At 45.7% G+C, this 26,557-nt stretch overlaps 1 protein-coding gene across 5 annotated transcripts in view; it reads left to right on the forward strand.

The window, feature by feature from the left end:
- The first annotated feature begins 18,007 nt into the window (after positions 1–18,007).
- Positions 18,008–26,557, forward strand: part of SLC7A1 (solute carrier family 7 member 1) — a 50,978-nt gene continuing 42,428 nt past the window's right edge. The window contains exons 1-2 of one of the 5 annotated variants that reach the window (XM_083736768.1): positions 23,363–23,557; positions 25,324–25,375. The gene's annotated coding sequence lies outside the window, so the exon portion shown is untranslated. Of the gene's footprint in view, positions 18,157–22,792; positions 23,558–23,798; positions 23,959–25,323; positions 25,376–26,557 lie in introns of those variants that run through there. The other 4 variants (XM_083736765.1, XM_083736764.1, XM_083736766.1 and 1 more) reach the window with 4 other exon arrangements.

A 26,557-nucleotide genomic window follows, 5' to 3' on the forward strand; every position in this document is an offset into this window, starting at 1 on the left:
CCTCGGGTTAAGATCTTTACCTCAGGATGAGAACAGAAATCGCGCGGCGGCAGCGGGAGGCCCCATTAGCTAAAGTGGTACCTCAGGTTAAGAACAGTTTTAGGTTAAGAACGGACCTCCAGAATGAATTAAGTTCATAACCAGAGATACAACTGTATACAATTGTGTTTGTTTATTCAAACCCTGCCAGTGAGTCCAATTCTTTATGTTGCCTCTTCATATATGTTGTAAATGGTTCCCATTCTCTTTTAAAGTCTTTGTTATCCTTTTCATGTAATTTATTTGTTAATTTTGCCAGTTCTGCATATTCCATAAGTTTCCCTTGCCATTGTTCTTTCCTTGGTGCACATACCTCAGCTTAACCGTGAAGCGTATGTGGCCTGCATTTCCAAATCGGATGTAAGCTGGTTTGAGGGAACACACCTCAAATGGCGGCACTTCGTCAAGGACAGATATGGATTGTGCCTAACTAACATTGGGTATCCACGACTTCAAACACCCTGGAGAACCATGAATGTTGTTTGAGCCAGCTGATAGGGAGATGGGGGAGGTCTGCAAATTCATCTGTGTGTCTCTCTACGTGGCAACCCAACTGACCTTGAGGCCTGTGAATTTCCTCAGGGTTGGGAAAGAGAGAAACAGCAGCTGTGACTTTTTGCCACCCCCTTTTCCTTTGTGGGTTTTGTTATTTATTTATTTGATTTCCCTCTGTTGCTGTTGTGGATAAGGGATGGGAGATTTTTATTATTATTATTATTGCAGTGGATGTTTGTGGGCAACAACTAAGGTTGAGAGCCTGGATGGGTTGGACAGTGGGGGTGTGAAAGATGTTGAGTTCCTCAAAAGCCATAGCACAGGAGTCTGCTGGCATGGAGTGGGACCCTCTTCGTGTGAGAGACACAGAGGGAGTGAGTGGGAACTGTTGCTAAGATCATCGGTTGTTTAGTCTGTTTCAATCTCATACCCTCCAACATTTCTCCGATGAAAATAGGGACATCCCATTCCATAATGATAATTTTACTATTTATATCCCACACATCTTATTGGGTTGCCCAAAGCACTCTGGGCAGCTTCCAACGTATATAAAAACATAATAAAACATTAAACATTAGAAAAACTTCCCTATATAGGATTGCCTTCAGACTGCTCGGGGGTTGGATAACTCCATACTCTCCAACATGTCTCCAATGAAAATAGGGACATTTTTGTTTTTCTCTGTTTATTTTTGTTACCTTCGTTCCCTGATCTGGAAATGAAAACATTTGATGAAGAACAGGATATAAATTCTGTATATAACATCTGCCCCCCCAAAAAACCTCTGCCAGCAGGGGGCGTGCAGTAAATGGTAACATGTAGACAGACAGGGTTATTTAGTGCTGTCACTCACCCCATGCCCTGCCCCCAGCCGGGCATAAATCTTGGCAGGCCAGCCTAGCGGAGAATGTCAGGAACATAGAAGGATGCCTCAGACAGAGCCAGACAATTGGTTCATGTGGCTCAGTCTTGTTTACCCTGACTGGCAGTGGCTCTCCAGGCTTTCAAGGCAGAGACATTCTAGCCCTACCCAAGGATTGAACTTGGGACCTTATGCATTCTGCCACTGAGTGATGGCCCTTCTCCAATGTTTTCGCCACCCAGCGCAGCTCCCAGGTTGCACCGCATGCCTGTGAGGATCACAGAGCAGAAAGGGGAGTGCTTCTCCTCCTAAGGATCATCAAACCCTCACAAGGTTACAGACGCGGGTGGCACTGTGGTCTAAACCACTGAGCCTCTTGGGCTTGCTGATCAAAAGGTCGGCGGTTCGAATCCCCACAACAGGGTGAACTCCATTGCTCGGTCCCAGCTCGTACCAACCTAGCATTTCAAAAGCATGCCAGTCCAAGTAGATAAATAGGTACCACTGTAGCGGGAAGGTAAATGGCATTTCTGTGCACTCTGGTTTCCGTCACGATGTTCCGTTGCGCCAGAAGCGGTGTAGTCATGCTAGCCACATAACCCAGAAAGCTGTCTGTGGACAAACACTGGCTCCCTCAGCCTGAAAGCAAGATGAGCGCTGCAACCCCATAGTTGTTTTTGACTGGACTTAACCGCCCAGGGGTCCTTTACCTTTTACCTTAGAGACACCTGGAGCTATGATTCCATTAGCAGCATGGAAACAATTGCAGGTGAAACTAACACTCCTGTTGTCATAGAAGGGATGCCAAAGGTCACCTAGTCCAACGCCTTGCAATGCAAGAATCTCAGCTAAAGCAGCCATGACAGGGGACCATCCAACCTTTGCTTAAAAATCTCCAGTGAAGGAGAATCCACCACATTCTCAAGGAGTCCATTCCACTGTCTTACAGCTCTTGCTGTCAGAAAGTTCTTTCTGATGTTTGGTTGGAATCTCCTTTCTTGTAATTTGAATACATTGGTTCAGGTCCTAGCCTCCAGACCAAGAGAAAGCAAGCTTGTTCCCTCTTCCATGTGAAAGTCCCTGAGATATGTGATGATGGCTACCATATCCTTTCTCAGCCTCCTCTTTACCAGGCTAAACATACCCAGCCGTCTGCCGTGCACACTTTAGCTGAGATTCCTGCATTGCTGGGGGGTTGGACTAGATTTCCCTTGGGGTACCTTCCAACTCTGTGATACAAAATGGGTGCCCTAGCTTAGCGCCCCTTCATTTTAAACCCAGGGAGCCCTTCGTTCAGTTCCAGGTTCCTGTGCAAAATGAAGCACAGAGAGTCAAGCCACCGCACTCCTGAAAACCAAAAAACACAAAACAATCTCACCAGAGATTACTGTGACTCAGACTGGAGTCAGACAATGGTTTTCAAGAGACTTGAGAGTCATACGGCAGAGCCATCATTCATTGCCATGGCAGACACATTTAGTTCTTTTGTTCCACTTTCATTTCTGGTCAAACAAAATTTGCAGCTGTTATTTTTTCCCAAGCACTCCGAAACCTTGCAAAACATGTGAGCACAGGCAACAGTGAGATGAGTGAACAAGCACTGATTCATCCGCCGTGCCACCTTCAAGCCTTTGATGGGACGGGGGCAGGAATCACTATTGTCTGCCTCCAGTGTCAGGTTTAAGGGTACAGAATGAGTAAGGCTGGAGGCAGACTCCCCGCACATGTCATGCAAAATTTTATGCACCTCTATCCTTTTGCATCTTACTTTGCTTTTTGCTAAACAAAAAAAGCCCCAAACATTGTACCCTTTCCCACCGCCTTGATCATTTTAGATGCTGAACCTTTTCTGATTTTTTTGGTGCGCACGTGCACACACACACCCTGGTGGAGGTGTGGGAATCACTTTACTGCAATGGCCACATTACAATTGACTATATTTTACATGACCCAAGTACACTCATACCTCGGGTTACAGACACTACAGGTCGTGCGTTTTCGGGTTGTGCACCACGCCGAACCCGGAAGTACCAGAATGGGTTACTTCTGGGTTTCAGTGCTCTTGCATGCGCAGACGCGCCGAATCGCAACCCACGTATGCGCAGACGCGGCGCTGACGGTTGCGAATGCTGTGGGTTGCAAACGTGCCTCCCGCACGGATCACGTTCGCAACCCGAGCGTCCACTGTACTTGAAACATCCAGAGTGTGAGGCGAGGAGGAAGGGCAAAAAAATACGCACACCTTTGTGCCACGGGCAGGGGCATAGCAAGGGGGGTGCAGTTCACCCTGGGTGCCCTCACTGAGGGGGATGACAAAATGGTGGGCGGCACTTAGCCACGCGTCTCTCCTGCCCCAAACAGTCCACACACTGCCTCAGCTGTAGGGCGGCTGAGTGGGAGGAGGCTGGCAGACTCCTTGGAGGCCCTGCGGTGCCCCTGTGGGCGGCTGGCCCCGCCCCCTGGCGCCTGATCGGCTTGCTCTGCCACAAGGGGGCAGAAGGATGGGAAGCTACTCTTGCATTTGATACCACTACAATAGCAATGGGGCATTGTTACATGTATATATGCCATGCATTCCATAGTTGGATAGGTGAACACCCTGAACCTGCTCCCCGGCCTCTGTCTATAATATCCATTTGCGGTGAGGTGACCTGAACTGTACACAGTATTCCAAATGCAGTCACATCATTGATTGGTATAACTGCATTATGATATTGGCCGTTTTATTTTCAATTCCTTTCCTGATGATCCCGAGCATGGAATTTGCCTTTCTCGCAGCTGCTGCACCCTCCACTTAGAGGCCACCACAGACCTCTCCCAGACCTCCCCACACACCCCTGAAGGACGGCAGAACTACCAAGAAGGCCCATCTGCCAGCACAGGAAACAACAACAGGAAATTGACTTGAGAAGCAACAGAGTCCTGATGGAACAGAAGCAACCATCTCAGACCGCGTGGCTCTTACAAGCCACTCTTGAGTTCTTATACCAATAATTTAGGAACTTACAGCTGTAGCAACCAGCTGAGACTTCCTCACACTTTGAATTTCTCTGGTAAACAGGTGGAGCTACAGACAACAGGTCTGATTGTCTATTTCCCCCCAAGGTGAGCTAAGCCTAGAAGGACAGTAAATCCTGTGGTCTTAACCGCTTCATGCATCAGTCAGACTTAAGCATGTTCATTATATGAGGCTGGTTATACCACATGTTATACAGTTTCCAGTCAATGCTGAAGACACTCCTGTTTAACCTGGCTTTTGACGCTTGAGGTGTATATATTTAAGATCCCTTTATTTTTGCGATTGTAAGTTGTTTTAAACTGTTTTAAATGTTGTGATTTAATGTTGTAACCCACCCTGGGACCATAGGGGGGAACAACAACATATTAATAATATATCAAAAAAGTGGTGGTGGAGAACACTGCCTGCCCTGGCATTCTTGCCCAACGGCTGAACTTGCACAGCTGCCTAATTTGCTTGTTACCTTAAAGCTAGAACTGAGATATTGAAATCTGATGTGGGACCAATGGACTTTGGCTATAAGTTGAAGTGTATTTAAACTGTGCCTCAACTATGTTCAGTTTGTAAATGAACTCAAAATATCACAAAATGCTGGAAGAATCTAGTGATTTCCTTCCAAAGGAAACCAGGCCTGTGTCCCTGGAACTTCTTACTTCTCAAAGTGAGGTGAATGTACCAATTGGGTGGTATTAAACTACGCTTCACTCACCCATTAAAATTAACAGATATGACTAAATTAGTTCTATAAATTTCAATGGCTTTACTCTGAGTAAAGCTTAGTTAAACACTACCCAATATTTTCTTAATTCATTGGCTTGTTAGTACTGTACAGGAATATCTGTTGCCAATAGTCTGTTTCATCAGACTGGGAAACGGGCATATATGTTCCTGCAGATATATTTTTAAAGCAGATAAATAAAACATACAACAAACACATTTTCCGGGTTTTCAGGCATTGATGCTAATGGCAAACAAACAGCGGATGTGGCTAGGGCACCCTAGTCATGCCACATGGCATCTGCTGCCAGAATGTCTTTTGCTTTACTGAACCAAATGCTCAACATGAGCCCAGAACCACAGGAGAGCTGTAGAAAAAGGACAGCAGCTGTTAAAAACAACCGGAGGAGGAGATTGTGTGGCAAGCGCCTCTCTACTGAAAATCGGCTGTCTCAAAACCTTTGTAATAATGATTACCCTAGAACAGAAACCACTGGGAGAAAAAGCAGAGCCTCCTGAGTCTGGCCTACACCTCCTCCCCAGGGCTAGGCTACCTTAACAGGGTGGATATTACCACAGCACAGTGACAGGTGAAGCTTCCACCATCTCCTGAGGGAACAGTAATTTACAAGGAGCGAAGAATGATTTGCGGAAAGTTGCAGACTACAACAGAGGGGGAAAGTCTGTTCTCACATGTTTCCTCAGAAACAGCCTTGCAAGTATGAAAGGAGATGTTCTTTGCTGATGATTAACGGCTCCTTTTCACTTTCTCCTTCAGGCAGGGTAACAATGTAGGGTAGTCTACTTTAGAGAGGGCAGTCCTCTGTTTGAAGAACTACCTGGCCCAAGTCTGGTTCAAAGATGAAATACCCTAAGAAGTGGTGAAGAGAGTCTAGAATTATTACTGCTACTAGTAGTACAAGCCTGAAACTCACAAATAATATCGGTGAGAAGGAGGGAGTTCGGAGGTGGAAGGGGGTAAATGTGGCTGAGTACTCCATGACAATGATTATGAGGACCAGCTGCAACAAAATGTTGCCGCATGGAGTTCTTCTGCTTAGGCTTCCAGCCATGCCGTCCCATGGCATTCTCCATTTACTGAACATGCCCCTATTCTCTTTGGGCTGTTCTGAAGTTTGTTTGGCTTTCCCTTCTAGGACTTTAAAAATAAATAAATGTCTGCACTTCTGCAAACTTTGGGGCTCCCTCAAGCCTGCTAATACCTCCCTCTTTTTCATGGCTGGTGTTGTTTTGGCTTCAGAAGGACCAGTACTCAGATTGCAGCTGTGTAAGCTGCAGTTTCCAGAAACTGATATTCAGATGCACAATTGCCTCTTGCTTTGGACCTCTTCAGATAGAAGAGGGTCTTCCGACAACCCTTTGAAATAGTGGTGGCTCCTGCCCCTTGGGGGAGGTGGGGCAGAAGGTGGCGAAGCCAACAGCTGAAGGAGCCAATGGCAGGTGCAGCCAGCAACAGACAGAGACAAGTAATTTTAGCTTGGCCTCTGTCCTCCTTCCCGCCGAGTCCTAGAAGGGCAACACCAAATCTAAGGAGGAGGAGGGTGGCCAGTAGCGCCACCCTCTGGACTGGATGTTGGCAGAATGTGGGAGGTAGAGCAGCACCCCATTTACTCCAATGAACCATCTTCTGCCATTTCAGAACAAAGCACTGTCCTCTGTGAAGTAACACCCTGCTTTTATAGCCCACACCTGAGTGATGACCCTCATTTCTGAAATGCCTGCACATCCTATTTATCCCAGGACAGGAACATAGGAAGCGGCCTTTATACCGACTGCTGGTCTACGATGCTCAGTATTGTCTGCACTGACTGGCAGCAGCTCTTCAGGATTAGAGACTGGACCTCTCTCCCAGCCCAACCTGGAGATGCCAGGGATTGAACCTAGGGCCTTATGCTTTATTTACTTATCATTTTTATACCATCTTTCTCTTCCAAGGAGCTCAAGATGGTGGCATTTTTTCATCTCCGCCAAGCTAAGCAGTTGGCTCCTTACCTCTCTCGCCCTGACCTAGCCACTGTGATCCACGCAACGGTCACCTCCACACTGGATTATTGTAACTCACTCTATGTGGGGCTGCCCTTGAGACTGACCCAGAAACTCCAGCGGATGCAGAATGCCGCGGCGAGACTCCTTACGGGGTCCTCGCTGCGAGATCACATTCACCCAGTGCTATACCAGCTGCACTGGCTCCCGGTGGAGTACAAGATCAGGTTTAAAGTGCTGGTTTTAACCTTTAAAGCCCTATACGGCCTAGGACCCTCATACCTAGAGTACCGCCTCTCCTGGTATGTCCCACGGAGGACCTTACGGTCTTCAAACAAAAACAAAAACATCTCGGAGGTCCCGGGCCACAGAGAGGTTAAGCTGGCCTCAACCAGAGCCAGAGCTTTTTCAGCTGTGGCTCCGATCTGGTGGAACGCTCTGTCACAAGAGACTAGGGCCCTGCGGGATTTGACATCTTTCCACAGGGCCTGCAAGACAGAGTTGTTCCACCAGGCCTTTGGCCAGGGCACAGCCTGACCCCCTCCTGTGGCAATCCTCACAGGACTCTAGCCTAATCTGACTTGAATTGATTTTAAAATGAAATGATTTTAGAATGTTGTATCATTTTAATGTTGTGAGCCGCTCTGAGCCCGGCTTCAGCTGGGAAGGGCGGGATATAAATAAAATTTTATTATTTAATATTATTAACACGATTCTCCTCCTCCCCATTTCAGCCTCACAAAAAACCCTGTGAGGTTAGGCTAAGAGACGGTGACTGGTCCAAGGCCACCCAGAGAGCTTCATGGCTGAGTGGGGATTTGAACCCTGGTCGCATGAGTCATAGTGAGGCATCTGATCAAGGCCTGTATTTTAAAATGAGCTTAAAGATATATTTGCAAATGTTTGTATGTTTCATGCCAGGCAGAAACCAGCTGGCTAAGTACTTTGGCAGTTGTTTATCTTCCTGCTCTCCTGAACAAGGCCCCCCCCCTGATTTATAGCAGTAGCAGGAGACAAGCTTCTCAAAGTTGAAAAGGGAATTACAGGCTGGGAGCAAATGTTACACCGACCCTACATATTACAGAATACAATCAAGCTGCAAAAACACTAATTAAGAGTTGGTAAATAGTAAGATTTATTGTTTAACAGAAAATAATACCATGTGCCTCCCATCAGACTCTAGCCATATTTTCCTAAGGTTTAAGGTATACTGAGAGAGTTAAAGGGCAATAAATTTTGGGAAGAGCTAGTGGGAAATGCAGCTGGCTGGGAAAGGTGGGTGTAAACGGAAGAGGCTTATTTTGAAGCTGTTTTTTACTGAGTTCCTTTTTACTTTGCAAAGGCCTTTTCTTCTAAAAAGCTATCTATGTTATGTATGAGATTTGTTGGCTTAATGTAATTAGGCAAAGGATTTAGAAAGTAAGAAATGTTAGATTCTTATTTCATTGATGGTGTGTGAGAATGTGAACCCAAGATCTCTGTTTAGATAGAATTTAATACCACAGGCCATTTGTTTTAGCCATTTGTTTTGGAATGCAGGGGCAACAGGGAAAAAAGGTGATCTGGTAATTAAGGTGCCTTGTCGAGGCAAATGTAAGATATATGGCTACTTGTCTGCCATTTATGGATAGAAGGAAATATAGCTCTTTGTCTCCCATAAAAGGTAATAGGAAATGGGTGTATCTTTTATGATTGGTTCTAGCAAACAGCCAATAGGAATTTCAACCAGGCTGATTGGACAGAGGCAGCCAAAGGAGGAGTAAGGGGGCTGGGCTGAGGAAATATAAGTGCTGGCCATCAGGGCTGGAAGGGGCAGAGCTTTGGTAACCATATACCACTGTGCCTATCATTTATTTGTCTGACAAATAAATTATTATTTTAATTTCTCTATTGCTGCGTTGAATATTTCATTCCAGCTAAGCATTAACCACAAGCAGGGTGCTACAATAGTCCAACCCTCTAGCCATTACGCCGCACATCCAAGGCCGATGCCCTGTCATTGAGCAATGACCCTCCCCCAGTGTCTCTCACTCCAACCAAGTGTCTCTATTTTACCTACATACAAAATAGGGTGTGCAATAGGTTGTCCTTCTGTTTCCTGTTGTTATCACAGAATGGAGCTTAGGCCTCCTCTGCCCCACACCCAGTTGACAATCTGTAACATCAACATGCATTACAGATTGCACTCAGATGCAGAACAAGAAGCTACTCCAATCACTAGGAAAAATGATTTTTAAAAAATAATGAAAAAGAGTGTGTGGGGAGAAAAATCAAGTAGGCACACACACTCACTTGATAGGAGGAGGAGACGGTGGGTGGGTGGGAGCTGGGGGCAGAAGGGAGAGAGTCTGTATTGGTGGAATGCAGAGAAAACTGTGGCATGGCTCCCCATTGCGTCTCCCATGATTCACAGGCTGACTCACTTAAGAACGTTGCCAGTTACATAACGGATAGATTTCTTAGAGATGTACCACCCTAATAGGTTCGTAATGAATAGAGCACAGAGTGAGGGGTTTTATTATTACACTGCCGATTCTCATTGGAGACAGCACGTTCTGGAACAAAAGAAGCAGCCGGGAGACACAGAGGAATCAGATGGGGTGAGCACAAGCACTGCAAGCAAAAGATGTGAGGTTCCTTCAGAACTGGCGCTAAATGCCCACATTGGGAAGATCAGGGCCCTGGTTTATTGAAACTTGCACTGAACTTTCCTTGGCATAAATGCCTCAGACTTCGGAACACAATCCATCTCTCTCGGATAAATGTGTGCATCAGCTACCAACCAGCTATAGCAGCAGAGGAAGCTGCCATACTGAGTCAGACCACACTGACTGACAACAGCTTTCCAATATTTCATTTAAAAAAAATATATAATTGTATAAGCGGTACCTATTTATCTACAGGTACTTGGACTTTGATGTGCTTTCGAACTGCTAGGTTGGCAGGAGCTGGGACCGAGCAATGGGAGTTCACCTTGTCCCAGGGATTCGAACCGCCAACCTTCTGATCGACAATCCCTAGGCTCTTTGGTTTAACCCACAGCACCACCCGCGTCCCCTTTTCATTTATATACATTACAACAATAATTTAACCATAGTTTTAACATTTTCAATTTTCAATTTCAATTCCTTTCCCCCTTTCTGCAGTTCCTTACATTTATTTTTGTCCATTCTCAAACGTGATCGTTTGACTTCTGAAAACATTTGAAAACCAAGACACAGCTTCCAATTGGCTGCAGGAATTTCCTGCACTCAAGTGGAAGCCGTGTTGGATGTTCGGCTTCCAAAAAATGTTCGAAAACCGGAACACTTACTTCTGGTTTTCTGGTGTTTGGGAGCCAAAACGTACGAGTATCAAGGCGTTTGAGGACCAAGAAACAACTGTATTTAAAATGGCAGGTTTTTACAATAATTCTGCCAATGTCTTGATCTGTTTACAGCTTGTTTGTAAATACTCAATAAACCACTTCCATTCTTTTCTAAAAAGTTTGTTGCCTTGATTTCTTATTATTCCGGTAGGTTTCACCATTTCTGCATACTCCATTAGTTTCTGTATCCAATTTTCTTTATGGAACTGGCATGTGCTGGTTTAAGATCCAAGCTTCCCAAAAGCCCTTGGCATAATCCCCCCCTAAGCATGTCCTTCTGTATAGCAGTTCTTACCTGTGCTGACATCACGCTGCAGGTCAGAGCAACTGTGGAACGTGATGAGTAACATGCCTGGAGGGGAGCTCTGTCAGTTGTGAAGCCTGAAGTGCACCTGTGGTGCAAAGTTGCAGCGTGTGCGCTTCTGCATTTCTCTCGCCCTTGGCAATCTGAAAGCTCCCAGGAAAGAGACACAATTAAGAGGCAGGTGCAATGAGCAGCTGCAAAAGGAGATTTCTGAGGTTGCCACAACCTATTTCTTGAGCGTTCATCCTGATCTGTCTGCACAAAGTTTTCAGGGCGGTTAGAGGACGGCTATTTATTGATTGGCTTGTGGGAAGGTCAGACATCGTTGTGTCAAGCAAATGTTATCCCATACTTTCCAGTGCATTTTCTCATTGCTTTCCTTCTATAAAAAAAAAGGAGTCTGGTTTTGCAGGGGAAACAAGTCTGATGTGCAATAGTTCCAAATCTACTTTAATTGTGGAAACTGAAATTGCCAGTATGTGATTCAATCCCTCCCCAATATAAGGACGGTCTGGAAGTAACCTGACTTATGTTTTACTGTCCTGGTCAAATTATTTGTTTATACCCAGCTCCAACAGTGGGGCAGCCATTGTTGTGATAGTTACTGTTGTTGTCACTGATTTTCTTCTTACTGGCCCAAATGTTCTTGAGAGGTGAGAAGTTTCAGGAGCAGGAGAGATCTTTGGATTGGGGTTATAATTCTGGGGTTTATTTACAAAAATATGCATTGAGCAAAGGTGGAAGTGAACAGATTAAGACAGGGGCTCTTTTTTAACCCAGAGACATATTTGGGGAAGCATCTAGTAAAGTTCTTGTGTTAGCACAAGGACTTTTGGCTGGACAACAGAATTTCTCCACCCTCTCCTCTCAGGGTCAAATTCCAGTCCAATCACATTTATATTAAGTGGCCTCAGGCATACTGATAAAGCTGACCCTCAGCTGTTTATCTCTGAAATGGGGACAATGACAATATTTGCAGGAGGAAGATACTGACTACACATTAAAATCTTGTGCATGTAACTGTGCTTGTAACCTGAATAGATATGATGCTGAATTAATGAACAAATAACACATTTTCTCTTAAAAGGGCAAGTGCATGAGGGCATTTTTATCTTCATCTTTGAGACTTGTTTTAAATCAATATGCCAAACAGCTACTTTGCCATTTGAATAACTATTTAAGTGTTAATTTCATAAATACATCACACCGATTTAGACTATCAGAAAATAAAGTCTAATAACTATTCATAATTGCGGAGGACTGCAGAAGGAAGGGAACAATTAAGGCAAGAGATTGCAAAGGACGAAAGAAAGGCAGGACATGCATGGGAGATGTGAGGGTATGAATAATAAGCAAGACCTTATTTATTAACATAAGAGAGGAATGATCTTTGGATCCAATCTAATTGTCCTTTGTTGCCACAAATGCATGGTATGCATTATTGTCTCCCGCCAAGCTGTTTCTGTTAGCAGTGGGATCCGTTCCCTTGTGCCGGGTGCTCAATCTGATCTCCACAGTGCCTTAACTGCCTGCCAGCAGAGCCAAGATATTGGAATGTTTCTTTTGGAATCATCTGCTTTATGCAGAATTTATTCTTTCTCTGTGGGTTTCAGTTCCTGCAGGAGACCCAGATGCTTTTGGCTCCAGAGAGAGTCCTGAAGGCAGCGAGTGCATATGGCTAGATTGAGGGCTTGAGCTGCCCTTCCATGTTACATGGAGGCAAACATGCCTGCTCAGTGTATACCTGCGGCAGACAGCTACAAGCCACGCGACTGTGCTTAGTCGGGACTTGTGTCTCTCTCTGAGGGGATGGATGGAAGAGAGGGAGCTGTGCGAGAGTCAGGCCAGAATGGGTTTTCCTCAGGGTGTGAGGCTGAGGAAGGGAGCTGCTTTCCTGGGTGAGAGCTGGGAAAACCCACTTCTTTGTATGCAGACAGAAGATTCAGGCATAGTTATGATAGAGGAACATACAATTTTATGTTTTATCATGAGTGTTACTATCATTATTGGCATTATCTTTGATGGAGTGGGGAAGCGCAGCCAGATGGGTGGGGTATAAATAATATTTTTTTATTGTAATATTATGTTCTGTTCTTTTTTCTTCTTCTTTTCTTTTTCTCTTCTTGTTTCCCCTCCCCTCTCCTTTTTTGTCTTTTTTATTCTCTTTTATTGTACAGTGGTACCTCAGGTTAAGAACCTAATTAGTTATGGAGGTCCATTCTTAACTTGAAACTGTTCTTAACCCGAGGCACCACTTTAGCTAATGGGGCTTCCCGCAGCTGCCGCGCGATTCCTGTTCTCATCCTGAAGCAAAGTTCTTAACCCGAGGTACTATTTATGGGTTAGTGGAGTCTGTAACCTGAAGCATCTTTAACCCAAGGTACCACTGTATTGTGAAAACTGTAATAAAAAATGGGGGGGCGTGTCTCTCTCTCTCTCTCTCTCTCTCTCTCTCTCTCTCTCTCTCTCTCTCCTGAAACCTACATTTCAATGCTCATCACTGAAACTTGAATGACAAGGGTGTGTGTCCTCAAGTGCAGGAATAGCCAATGTGGTACACTTTTTAGGCTTTTGGACTCCCAGCATTCCTGAATATTGGCCATGCCAACTGGATCTGACATCTGGGGAGGGCCCACAATATTGGCTACCCATGCTCTAGGGCTAGGGAACTTCTTTCCTCTACAGCCCTAGCTTTATTGCATCGGAGGGCTTTTTCTTCTTCTTTCTTTGGCGATCACTCGTAGCCGAGTAAGATCGTCTTCCATAAACACGGTTTTAACAATGAGTCCGTAGGTGACTGTGGGGCCAATTCTGGATCCACACGTCCTTCCGCAGTGGGGACATTGGTTCCCGGGTGGGAGTTGATCACGGTGTGGATTTGCCAGGCGTGCCTTCCTCTTAGCATGTTTCTCCCTTGCATCCTGAGTTTGAGAGTCTTCAAAGCCCATGACACCTTTGGTAAAGGCTGTTCTCCAGCTTGAGCGCTTGCAGGCCAGTGTTTCCCAGTTGTCAGTGTTTATACTACATTTTTAAAGATTTGCCTTGCGACTGTCTTTAAACCTCTTTTGTTTACCACCAGCGTTATGCTTTCCATTTTTAAGTTCGGAATAGAGTAGTTGCTTTGGAAGACGATCATCAGGCATCTGCACAACATGACCAGTCCAACGAAGTTGATGTTGAAGAATCACTGCTTCAACACTGGTGATCTTTGCTTCTTCCAGTACAGTGCTATTAGTTCGCCTGTCTTCCCAAGTGATGTGTAAAATTTTTCAGAGACACCGATGGTGGAATATTTCGAGGAGTTGGAGATGGCGTTTATAAGTGGTCCATCTTTCACAAGCATACAGTAAGGTTGGTAGTACAATAGCTTTGTAAACAAGCCCCCCCCCCCGCCTCCCGCACAATAGCACATTTTACAAAAGGTAGAGGAGCTCAACTTGAATGATGTTCAGGATTTTGGTGTAGGGAGCAGAGTGCCCTTGTAAGGTACCCTAGAGGGTGTAACGGAGGTCAGTGCCGGAGCTTTTCCAGAAGAAAGAGTTTTTACGAACAAAGGAAAATAAAAGGAAGATTGCAAGGCAAATTACTAAAGGCTTCTCCCACAAGGGAAGGGTGGAGAGAGATATTGAAAGAGAAGAGGCAGCGAGCCAAGGGCAGCTACACGGTGATGTTTCAGCATTCTTGGGAAAGGTGGGGGAATTGAGGGAAGCTGGCAAGAGACCCAGAGAAAAAGAGAATGTGATGAGATATCTCTATTTCATCTAATGATCTTTCAGCAGCATGTTGGGAGTGGAGATCCTCAGCATCAAGGTAAATCCAAATAAAACAAGCGCCCCAAGCCACAGCAAGCCTTCACTAGGGCGGTCACAAGGTGCAATTATGCAAAAGCCAAGGCTTCCAAGAACTGCTCGCTGGACCGCTCTCAAGAAGAGAGCAAAATTCAAGAGCACAGTGGGTGCCTAGCCAAGATCTTTGAGAAGGACGAAAGGGCTATGGGCAGTGCCAGGGGTCAGCAGTACCTTTCTGTCACATGTTAGCAAAGGCACATGACAAAGATCACATGGAGAGCACTGAACTCAGGGGTCTAATAATTGCTATTAACAACATCAGCTCTGTATTACCCTGTTTGTGGGTAGATTTTTTCAAAGGAAAATTTGTACTTTTAAAAGACAGCTAGGTGGTTTTTCCGTTGTTGTAACATATTTATTTGAAAGTTTTAAAATACATAACTACATGTGCACCAAACATGGTGAGACGCAAACAAAAAAGAGAAAAAGAAAAAGAAAAACAGAACCTGTGCAAAAGGGAAAACAAAGGGGTGAGGGGGGGACGACCCAAAACTGTCTATTTTATAAGGTTGTTATTGTACTTCACCAGATCTTAACCTATTACAGTATTTGTAAGAATGGATTCCAAATATCATTGAATTTGGTCATTACATCTGGCAACCACAAATGCTTGTGCTGACATAATGATTGCCCTAGAGCAATGTTAAATCCCACCCCCAAAGTATGGTACGCACAGAAATGTTAATTCAGGGGTCGGCAAACTAAGGCCCACAGGCCGGATCAGGCCCAATTGCCTTCAGGATCCGGCTCGAGGACTGTCTGTGGATCGGTGTGGGGATTCTGTTCGTTCAGGTGTGCCATTTTTTTCTGCACCATTCCATTCCCCACACAGACACACCACAGCGGTGGCTCCTCCCTCCCTCCTCCTGGCTTCTCCCTGCCCTGCCTAGAGGAGGAAAGATGCTAGGCTGAGCTGGCTGAGCGCCATTTTAAGCAGCCCCTCTCCGGAGCTAGCCCTTTTGTGTCACTTATCTTCCCCCCACCGCCACCGCCTTGGTCCTCCTGTGGGCCAGAGAGTGGAGCGGATGAACTTGCTCTGCCTATCTACAAGAAGCAGCAACGGCAGCGGTGGCAGCCCCAGGGAAGGTAAGGGCAGCAGCTGGGGTTGGGGAGGAGGACTACTTTCCCCCCTCTTCTTCCAGCTTCCCTCCCCCTGGTGCCGCTTCTCTGGCCCGCCACAAGGCCTGAGGGACAGTGGTCTGCAGGGCCATCTTTAGTAGATGTGGCGTTGGGGTGCCAATATCCACACAGTGCCTCAGAATTACCATGGATAGTGTTGGAATGGCCATAGCTGTGCACTGCCAGCCATCCGGGGAGTGGGGGGGGGCGCAACTCTCCCCCATGCCACTAAGGGAGAGTGATCCCTGCAGAGGCTTGGGAGGGAAGCTGCATGCCCGCCAGCCTTTTGGTTGACAGGGCGCAGCTGCCGGGCATGCAGGGAAAAGGGAGGCCGCCGGCAAAGCCCCCACTTGCTGGGGCGCCCCTGAGGGGCCGGTGGCCTGGTGCAATGCACCACTAAGCCTATGGGGAAAACGGCTCTGGTGTTTAGCCTGCGGCTAAAAATTTTTGCTGACCCCTGTGTTAATTGTTTATCATATGTCTATCATATGACTTAGCACTACTCTCTCTTTTCTCTCTTTTGCCAGCTAGTTCCCTGACAGGTACAACTTTTTCTCTGCACAGTTCCCCGGGAAGGAACTGCAACAGAAGTATAGCATCCAGATCAAGGGAAGTAATAGTACCACTCTATTCTGCCTTAGACAGACCACACCTGGAATACTGTGCCCAATTCTGAGCACCACATTTTAAGAAGGATGTTTACAAGCTGGAACATGTGCAGAGGAGGGCAAACAAGATCATCAAGGGTCTGGAAACTATAATAATAATAATAATAATAATAATAATAATAATAATAATAATAATATTTATATCCCGCCCACCTGGCTGGGTTTCCCCAGCCACTCTTGGCGGCTTCCAACAAAATATTAAAAATACCCTACATTAAAACAGTCATTAAAAACTTCCCTAAACAGGGCTGCCTTCAGATGTCTTCTAAAAGTCAGATAGCTGTTTATTTCCTTGACATCTGATGGGAGGGTGTTCCACAGGGCGGGTGCCACTACCGAAAAGGCCCTCTGCCTGGTTCCCTGTAACGTCACTTCTCACAGTGAGGGAACCGCCAGAAGGCCCTTGGCGCTGGGCCTCAGTATCCGGGCTGAACGATGGGGGTGGAGACGTTCCTTCAGGTATACTGGGCCGAGGCATAACTAAGCCTTATGAGGAGCGCTTGAAAGAGCTGGGTATGGTTAGCCTGGAAAAGAGGAGACTGAGAGGAGATATGATAGCCATCTTCAAATCTCTTAAGGGCTGACACATGGAAGAGGGAGCATGCTTGTTTTCTCCTGCTTTGGAGGGTAGGACTCAAACCAAAGGCTTCAAGTTACAAGAAAGGAGATTCTGACTCAACATTCGGGAAAAACTTTCTGACAGTAAGAGCTGTTCGGCAGAGGAACAGACTCCCATGAGAGGTGGTGGACTCTCCTTCCTTGGAGGGCTTTAAGCAGAGGTTTGAGGGCCATCTGCCATGGATGCTTTAGCTGAGATTCCTGCATTGCAAGGGCTTGGGCTAGATGACCCTTGGGTCCCTTCCAACTCTTTATATGATTCTATGTCGCGTCACTTCCTGGGGGCATTTAAAAACAATTTGTTTATTTATTATTTGCAAAATCTGGTTGGCTTTTAAAAAATTATTATTAGAATTTTCCCTGTTAAATAGACAAATCTACCCACCCACCAACAGTACAACATGGAGCTGTTTTTGTCAACACATGAAACCCGCATGGGAAAGAATCAGATTGATCATCCATCCATTCTTCCTTGCCGTCAGTGAGCCATGGAGGGCTTATCTTGCTGCAGTGATAGTGCTCGAGAAACTCTTTAGACATCCTTTTGATGCTCCAAAACATTGTTAGGTCAAGAAGGCACCATAAAAGTGTGGCGAGACGAAGCTCTTGGAGCTGTTCAGAATGCCAGGGCAGACTGTTTTCTCCACCCCCCCTTTGAAGGGAGGCCCCGAGGCTGACATCAGCAGTGGGCCTTGCCAGGTGTCAGTGCTGACCTTGATGTTTTTCCAAGCCAACAATGGACATACTTACTTCCCCCCTTCCACCCTCCTTCAGTATTTTGTTCTTATAGCCCTTTCCAATTGGTTGATCGTGACAAACATTCTGCAATGGCCGGGCTGGCCACACACTCAGACTTGTAGCAAGCCGGGGTCAAGGTCACTACTGACGCACACAAGTGTACAGTGGAGAAGGGGGAACATAAAACGTTAGATTGTACATTGCATACTTGTGGGGCAGCTGAATCAGGTTAGAAAAGTGCCCAGCATGCAACAAGGAGGCTATCTCTTACAGAAGCGAAGTTAAAGAGAGCTCCATAAATACCGGATTGGCTTCTATTTGCTATGGAGGATCTACAAGTGAGAGCATCTGGGTGAAGGTAAGAGTGTTCCACAGAAATAGCTAAGAGAGGTGTTAAAAAACGACAATGAAGACAACAAAAATTGGGGGCAGACCCACACCATACATTTAAAGCACATGGCCTCCTCTAAAGATTCCTGGGAACTTTAGTTTCTTTCTGCCCCCAGAGCTACAATTATCAGCACCTTTGACAAACTACAGTTCCCTGGCTTCATTTGGAGGAAGTGATGTGCTTTAAATGTGTGCTGAATATGCTTGTTGGTCACGAGCAAAGGAGTGTGTTGTGCAAGTTCCACTTTACTTGAGGGAAAAAAGAGCCAGCTATTAAACTGAGAGCTGACAGCTTTCCATCTCCTACCTTTCTGTAATGCTTTACTTCTAAAAGATAATGACTGTAATGATAGTTCTATTTCTGTGGAGAAGGAAGGCTTTTTGATGTGGGAGCGTGGGCGCAACTCCCCCCCCCCCATCCTTTCCACATATATATTTGATGTATACATGATTCATTTGAAGTTGTATAATGTAATCCCTCAGAAACAGACAAAAGTCAATCATTCCAAACCTGGCAGAATCAGGCATGCTTTTATTATTAGCTTAACAATTATGGAGAGAATTGGTTTAACTTCGGCAGTCTCCGCAACGTATGACGATAATAGTTCAAGGGGCCAGCCATGGAAAACACGAATTTCTCTAAACGGTGCTCCGTCAGCAAACAGCAAGGCCTTCCTGATGTTTCAGGATAATAGAAAAATTAACTAATCCTGAAACCAGTGGAAACTGCATGCAATTAAATGTAAGTCCGATAGCCAGGGTGCTGTGATCCAACAGTCTGCATTCAGATAAAGTTTCTGATGCGCACCTGAAACTCTCCTTTGAGTTTAACAGTCGTATACAGTATAGAAGAGTCCCAGCTGTGTATCAGAGCACACCTGAGGCTCTGGAGCTTCAAACCTTTCTGAATCTGAATTAGCTATTTCACAGTGGGCAGATCAGCTGGGAAGTTTTTCAAAACCACTATTTTTCAAGGGGGGGTGCGGAAGAGAATCAAAAGGTCCTTTTCATTTGTAACTGTGTTTAAAATGATAAAAACATGCATAACTCCACTAGTATTTCCCAGCAAAACTGTAATGCGTTTCTAAAAGGCAGGTAGGCGTTTCAATCAAAAGTTAGTACATTCTAAATGGAGGAAACATATTTCTGTTATTTGTGTCTTAATCTCTTCTCATTGCAACTGAAAAAGGGCTATGGGAAAAGTGATATAATAAATAAGGAGGGCAAGTGGGAAAGAAATGACTTGTAAAAGAATATAAATCGCACGGCGTTGTTCCTTTTTTGACTTTGAGCTGATCCGATGAGATTGCAGATTAAGAAAAGGGTGTGCTATGTGGTGTATTCAAAATGAATTAAAGTTCTACATTAATCTAAGCATATTATATTTTTTCTCTTAGCCTGCCTTAGGCGATTAAGAATATATTAACTTTTGGATTAACAAGAGTTTTTAAGGGCACAGGCAAAAATGTATAAAATGCAGTCCATATTTACATTGCTCGAAATGGAAGCAGACTTTGTTATTTACTAACAGGGTTTGGCGACAGTATCTCCAATGGCAGACAATGATAATGGGAGCTGTACTCCCAACAGCACCAGGAAAGCCATGGTTACCATTGCTCTAGGTAACTTGCAATCCTCTAGTTACTGTTGAACTCCAAGTCCCATCTTCCAGTGTGGCCAATGGGCAGAGATAATGGGAGCTGTAGTCCAACAACATCTGGAAGGCGACAGCTTCCCTACCCCGGTTTATGTTAATGTTGAGAAATGTGGTTATAAATTCAATGTGTAGCCACTCTGGGAAGATATGGAAGCTCCCTGGGCTTATGGACAGTGCAAATTTAAACTGATTAAGGCATTCCATCTACTCAGGGAACCCTGAGAATCCTAGTTCTTTGAGAAGGGACCAAGGATTCTCAAACAGAAAGTTTTCTGCAACTCACCAACTGCAATTCTCCTCCTCTTCTTTATTTTTTTGGGGGCGGAGGAAAAACCATGACAGTTAAAGTGGTATAAGGTTGACAGACATTTGTGGTGTACTGTTTCTCCCTTGTTTTTTTCATTACAATTTGTGGAAATACATGCCATTATTGCATAGATTGGTAGTTGTATGTTTACATTTTTGAAAAGAACAATAACAGGAACCATTTATTTTTAATCCCACTTTAGCCACAAAGCAGGTTTTACATGAGTAGCAACCTTATAAAAAAACAAATACTCAAAAAAAGAAAGAGAAACTTATTTTACAATATTATGTAAAAACAGCAAAAAAAAGTGGTATATTGAAGACTACGGATGAAAGCCTATGACTTACTCATGGAAACCAAGCCCATTGAACTTGGTGGGATTTACTGTTGAGAAACATGCACTTGACTGGATGGCATAGCATGTTTACAATGGTAAACATGCTTACTTGAAAGTAGAGCTATTTGAACTTCTTAAGACTTTCAACTAAGGCTGCTCAGAATTAGAAGTGTCATTGTCATTTGTGAAATTGATGCCTGCTTTTTAAAAGACTCACGCACCTTGGCCCCCCCAGATTTTTCTAAACTGCAGGTCCCATCACCACCAACAATTGGCCATGATGGCTGGGGATGATATGGGTTGTGGTAACACTTGAGGACCCAAGGTTGGGGAAAGCTACGCTAAAGGGCACAATTACCCTTGCAGCACACAGTAATCTTGAAGGTCAGCTGAAGAATAGCTATTCTAATATATCCATTTAAAGCATTTTATCCTCCTCCATAAAAGGTGTCCCAGAGCAGCTTGCGTAAGATCAATAAAGACAGTCTCTTCTTGCAAGCTGTTTCAGGCAGAGTCTATAAAACCACAATGACTCATGACTTAGGTAGCAGTCCCAACCCCCTAACTAGGAGTAAGCCCCATTGAATTCAACAGGACTTACGGTACTTATAAATAGAAACGGATTGTACTGTTAAATCTGGTAGAGAACAATTTTAGTGACAAGTTACATGTTTTAATTAGACCCTCAGTGTTACATTTGAACTGTTAGGTGGCTCTATCTGTCAATTTTTGATTTCTAATAATGAAAATAATTTATTAAATGTCTTTACCACCCTCCATCTAGGGACACGGGTGGCGCTGTGCGTTAAACCACAGAGCCTAGGACTTGCTGATCAGAAGGTTGGAGGTTTGAATCCCAGCGACGGGGTGAGCTCCCATTAGTTTGAAAGCACGTCAAAGTGCAAGTAGATAAATAAGTACTGCTCCGGCGGGAAGGTAAACGGCGTTTCTGTGCGCTGCTCTGATTCTCCAGAAGCGGGTTAGTCATGCTGGCCACTTGACCTGGAAGCTGTACGCCGGCTCCCTCGGCCAATAAAGCAAGATGAGCGCCGCAACCCGAGTCGGCCGCGACTGGACCTAATGGTCAGGGGTCCCTTTACCTTTATACCACCCTCCATCTGAGGATCACAGGGTAGTTTACAATAGAATACCATAACAATAGAATACCATAACATACCATAACAAACATAAACAATGCTCCTCCCCATCAGTTTAAAAGGTCATGTGTTATTTAATTAGCCAAAGACCTGGGAGAAGAGGAAGATTTTTGCCTAGTGAGCCTCCTTGGGGAGAGCATCCCATGCTGGATTTACGTATAAGCTAAACAAGCTATAGCTTCGGGCCCCACTCTCTTGGCCCCCCCCCCCAAAAAAAAAATTTAAGGAAAAAACTGGATGCACACTTCTAAAATATAAGATAAAATACAAATAAAACCTACATACAGCAACAGTGTTTTGTGGTGTGTAGGCTCCTATGATGTACGTACTGGTAAGTAAATTACCATATAGCCTATATTCAACATAAAAAACAGTGCCAATTTGTTGTTGACAAAGGACAGCTGGACATATACCTTCAGTAGCTTAGGGCCTCATCAAACCTAAATCTGGCCCTGAGCATCCCACAAGTGGGGAGTCACTGCAAAAAAGGATCCAGGTCGGTTCATATGGGGAGAGGTGGTCCTTAGATTGCAGACTCTTCAATTCTCGCTATTTTTCCAGGGACAGTCCCGGATTTATAGAAGCTGCCCCTGTTTCTGATCTGATCCCAGAATGTCCCGCTTTCCCTTAGGACGTCCCTATTTTCACCGAAGAAATGTTGGAGAGTATGAGACTGTAGATCGCTTCATCAGATGCATGTAGTGTTATCCTGAGTTGCTGGTGCGTACATACATGTGCACGTGTTTGTCTGTTTTGATATGTCTATGTGGTTGCGGTTGGGCAAAGAATTGTAAAGGAGCAAGAAGAAAACGAAATACCAAAAAATCCACATTGTTAGCAGCGGCCATTCACAAAGCAAACAAAAACGGCATTAGACGGCACAGACCCGTCCAGGCTGAACACCCCAAACAAGCAAGCCTAGTGTGGCATGCCATTGCCCGTTGCTCCCTTCCTGCCTTGACGAGCGCAAAGCAGAGGCGGCTTGGTCCGGGGTCCGTCCCCTTCTCTCTCCCCCCCCCCCGCCCTCTCGTGCCCCTTCCGTCCCTCTCGCGCTCTTTCTCTACAGCTGCCCCCTCCTCCCCTCCCCTTATCTCTCGGAACCTTTCCAGTGACGCGGGAGATAATGACACACACGCGGTGACGCTTTGAACTTGCCTCCTCCTCGCCCGGGGCGGGGGAGGAAAGGTAAGCTGCGTGCGTGTGGCGGGGGAGTGGAGGGTACAGCCAGACGGAGAGAGGAAGGAAGCCGAGACGCAGCTGGCGCGCTTCACAGCCCTGCCCTCGGAACACACCCTTTGGGCGGGAATGCTGAGTGTGGAGCGGGAGAGGCGCGCGCGCGCTCAGCCTCCTGGGACGCGCCGAGCGGTGCCCCGGGCGCCTTTCCAAACGTGCCAACACTGGGACGGGCAGAGGCGGCGGCGGCGGCGGCAGCCCTGGGCTACTGCGCCTGGCTTGACCGCCTCAGCCCGCGGACGCTCCTGTCGTCCCTCAATGCCCTTCTCTTCAGACGGCCCGCTTCCCGCTCGGCGGCGTCCTCCCTGCCTCCTTCCCTTGCTATAATAAAACCGCCGGAGGGGGTGGAGAAAGGGCGAAGGAGGCGACGCCGGCTGTGAGCCGCTCGGAGTCCCTCCCCTCCGCGCCTTATTCCCCGCCCTGCGGCTGCTTCCATTCACTACCGAGGAGGAGGAGCCGCCTCGACGCGTAGAGACGAGCCGCCGCCACCGGCAGCACCTTTTCGGCCCGCTCCTGAGATCGCGGCAGCCGGCGAGCGCGCAACTCGGCTTCACGCATTCCTCGGCCGCCACCGCCGCCGCCGCGCGCTCCTTTCCCTTTCTTCTCTCTCTCCCTTTTCCACCACCAGCTGCTGCTGCTGTCACCGTTTCACCAGGAACTTGACCGGGCGCAGGCGGGGTGAGTAACCGGGGTGACCCCCAGGCAGCGGTTTCTCCCCCAGCGCCTCTGCCCTTTCTTTCTCCTCCAGCCTCTATACATGCAGAGTTGGCTAGATCGCCTTGCTAGGATGTCCCTTTAGTTGGAAGGCTCATCCGGAGAGGTGGGGAATCGGGGGTGGGTGGGGGAAGCCCCGGGAACACGCGGGTCCGGTTCGCCCACATCTCTTTCTCTGAACAAGATCGCGCTGGCTGGCAGGCTTTTCCGCCCGGCCCGGCCGCCTTCTCACTGGGCGAACATGTGCTCCGGACCTCAGCCACATGCTACGCGAGGAATCCATTTTGCGAGCAGCGTGGTGCATGATGCAATATTTATAGTGTAAGTCACGGCGTAGAAGAAGTCGGAAGGGACGCCCTGCCTAGGTAGGTCGAATCGGGGATCATGCGGCTGGGGTGGGGGTGTTCATATCGCCTTTTCGTTTCTCTCCCTCCCCCCCCCCCCAATTCCACCATCCCCTTCCCACATTGCGATTTCCAGAGGGTGGACAAACTCTCCCCTTCCCCAACTGCGCACCGCAGGCATATGATGGGCTGATCTAATTTGGCTTTGGGAATGAAAAGCGTCTTGCCTTAAATGGCGCTTTTTTTGGTTCACACGTGTGTGTGTGTGTGTGTGTGTGTGTGTGTTGTTGCGGGAGGGGCGAGACATTACTACATTGCATTTCCGTCTTTGGTCTTAAGTGTTTATGGAGGGGACTGCCCCAGGACTACAGTATTAGCATCTCTCATACTTTGGCTCGAGATATCCTTCTGATGCAATTCACCTACGGATTACGTTAGAAGTAGTGAGCCAGTTATTTACGGTAAAGAACCTTCTTGGCCTTCCTTGCCAATAATAGCAACGGAGCAGAGAGGCAGGGCTAAATAAATCCAAGGCATAAGATGTGTAGGATATGCTGCTCAGACTCATGTGCTGAATTCTCTGCTTTTGGGTATCTGTTATTCCCTTTTTTGGGGTGTGTAATCAAATATTCCTCCTAGGTGCTAGATTCTTTGCTGCTTTTAAAGAAACCTGAAAACTAGAACACAAGCAGATGTAATGAAGCCCAGATAAGGCAAGGCAGAGTGCTTGTGTTTGCCCAGCATTTAAAGCCATAAAGTTGGTTTCAGTGGCTTTCCCTTGCCTACTGCCTCTAAACTGCAGTGGAAATTTTGAATGTGATTTGGAATGCACGGATCCAGTTTGTTTGCTTAAGTTTCTAAGGGAAATTGCTGCTGTTAGGGGCAGGAAATCACATTAGGATAGTATCAAGGGATTGTTAATCACCCTTGATGTCTGATGGCTTTTTAAGCTAGCTGTTGTTGCCAGTTACTATAGTGGAAATATGCCACATTATTTATTTTTAAGAGTGAATGTACTGTACTTTCAAGAATCACAGTTACTCCAAGATAAAAGGAACAAGCCCACATCAAATCCCTTCGAAACTCTTTGGCAGGTTTGCACTAACAGGGTGGCATTAGAAAGCCAATACTTATGCAGCTTTCATTTTTGCAAAGTTACTTATGGTGCTTGGATTCGAATTCCGAAGTCTGGCAAGTAACCCATAGCGCTCTACTGCCAGACCAAAAGCTGCCTAGATAATCTGATACCCGAGCTGCAACACCGCTAAACAAGTGGAAGCCAGAGGAGAACTTTGCCTCAGTTACTTCTAAGCGGCTGAATGACACTCTTGGCTTGTGGGAATTGGGTCATAAGCAGCCACGTCATCAGAATATTGCCCTTTCTAGGTCAGGATTGCATATCAGAAACCCAGTGTGATTCTTCAGGTCTTCAGCAAGGGTATGCTATATTCTGCAGTTTCCTTTAAACTGAAAATTCTGGGGAATGACGGGACCGTGTCCGCAATGAAAAGCACATGCTCCTTTTCTGTTTGTATCTTAATATCGTTGTGTATCTTTTAAGTTGTCCAGTTTTTAAAACAGACTTGTTTTCAATTACAGGTATTCTAGTTTTTTTAAATAAAAAAATATTGATAAAACATTAACTTGCGTTGAGTTTGCGTTGCAATCTGAAGCAATGTTTAAAGTTGTTCCTCTTCTTGGTTTGCTGCTAAACTTTGCATCCTTTGTTGAAGCCCAGAGTCACTGGATACAAATAACAAAGCAGTGCTAGCGTTTGGAATGTTTTAGTAACAGGTATCCAATGTTTCACATACATACTTGGCCTGTTCAACATTCCTTCTCCTTTGGCCACAGTGAACTGGTTGGGTTGTAACATTGCCATAGCCTTGTTTTATGAGAACTAGCCTTATGTTTATGTTCTTCCTCCTTCCTCCAGTGTGGTCACAAGGAAGAGATCAGAAGCTTTTGATTCTGTTTAGATGCAATTTAGCATTGTGTCTGAACCTGACAAACTTCACAATGATTGGACACAATTGCAGATTACAATTTCTAGTTAATCAGGAACGGAAATCTTAAATCTCTTTTCTTCATCTGTGTGTGATGGGGAGTTCATACAAGCCCAAGGCATGTAACAACAAACCATAGTTTGTTAAATCTGTACCATGCCCACAATACTAGCTGGTACCAAAATTTCGCAACTCCTGGAATGACCTCACCTGATGCTGAGATAATAAATAAAAGCAGTGTTAAGTGTGTGAACTGCTTCAAATTAATGAAAGCTTCCCTCCTTTTTTATTACTTCTGCAATTATGATTCTTTTTATAATGATTATAAAATAATTATGGTGTAATTATATGAGAACAGCTTTGTTTCCACTTGCCTTTTGAGACATTTTGCCTGCAGATGCTTTCTTAGGAACCAATTCAAACAATGTTTTCTCACTCATTAGAATAATCTGTTCCGATGAGCAACATAGCACATGAGCTACTAGGTTGTGGGGCTCACAGGAGTATCTGAAATCTCCAGTATTCATTTCAGAATGTAAGGCGATTCATTCGTTACAATGGTCACACACAAATGGGGCTGTTCACCATACTGTCAGCTGTGTGTTTGCCTGAGG

This window comes from Podarcis gaigeae (genome assembly GCF_964106915.1).
Source record: "Podarcis gaigeae genome assembly, chromosome: 4".
Taxonomy (NCBI): Eukaryota; Metazoa; Chordata; class Lepidosauria; order Squamata; family Lacertidae; genus Podarcis; species Podarcis gaigeae.